An 867-nucleotide genomic window follows, 5' to 3' on the forward strand; every position below is an offset into this window, starting at 1 on the left:
GGCTGCTAGGCTACAACTTTGCAGGACGAGCTTTCATTGCTGCTACAACTTTGCAATTTACTGGCTGCTAGGCTACAACTTTGCAATTACCACCTGCAACTTGACGAGCTTTTATTAAGATTTCAGGTGGTATTGGGGTGGCAAATTATATTGCTGAGGTGATGGCATTGATTGTGAATGGGCTGTTAGCTTATAAAGGTGTGATAAAATCATAATCCAGTTGTTGGTGATTCTAGAAAAGGGGAGTATTCCTTGGTGATTTAGAGCTAAATGACAGGTTCTTGAGATTCAATATGCTCACTGTTACAGGGACATAATTTCTTAATGAAGGGCGGGCATTGCTTAGTTTGTAATTAAGAGAAGCAAAGGCTGAAAGGTTTAGTTTAATTGGCAGGGGCCGGACGCGTACGCGTACCCCCTCAGGAACAAATTATGACGTAGACTCTCCCTCATTGGGGAGATCTTAGGCGAGCACCCCTCCTCAGTGTGCAATGGAGGTCACTAACCTAGGCCATGGACCTTCTTGATCATCCATTGACCCCGTCCAGGTAAGTATGATTTTACGTTCTCATGTCTCGATTATTTGTAGTAGCTCGTTTCTCGTCTCTTTTGTGGACACAAGCAGTGAGGGACTAATATAATCTGTTTGGGTGTTTCATTTGTGCAAATTTTGAATGTAGTTTGTCTACGGAATGGGTAATGGCTCTGTCTATTGCCTCCCCTTGCCTAGTATTTGGCAACAGCGCTAGAACGGGAAAACTAACACAAAACTGGGATGTTTATGTCTATTGAGTGGCTGAATTGCAATGAACTCCCCCTTTTATATTGTCTCGTTTCCAATCCTCGGATGCAAAGAGTCCGTGTGGG

At 43.6% G+C, this 867-nt stretch overlaps 1 non-coding gene across 1 annotated transcript; it reads right to left on the bottom strand.

Annotated features, from left to right (window-relative positions):
• Window positions 1-391: 391 nt before the first annotated feature.
• On the bottom strand, window positions 392-556 carry LOC113343071. The gene has a single exon (XR_003357017.1). It is a non-coding gene; the product is annotated as a U1 spliceosomal RNA (small nuclear RNA).
• Between the last annotated feature and the right edge of the window lie 311 nt (window positions 557-867).

Source organism: Papaver somniferum, unplaced genomic scaffold (assembly GCF_003573695.1).
Source record: "Papaver somniferum cultivar HN1 unplaced genomic scaffold, ASM357369v1 unplaced-scaffold_5310, whole genome shotgun sequence".
NCBI classification, from domain to species: domain Eukaryota; kingdom Viridiplantae; phylum Streptophyta; class Magnoliopsida; order Ranunculales; family Papaveraceae; genus Papaver; species Papaver somniferum.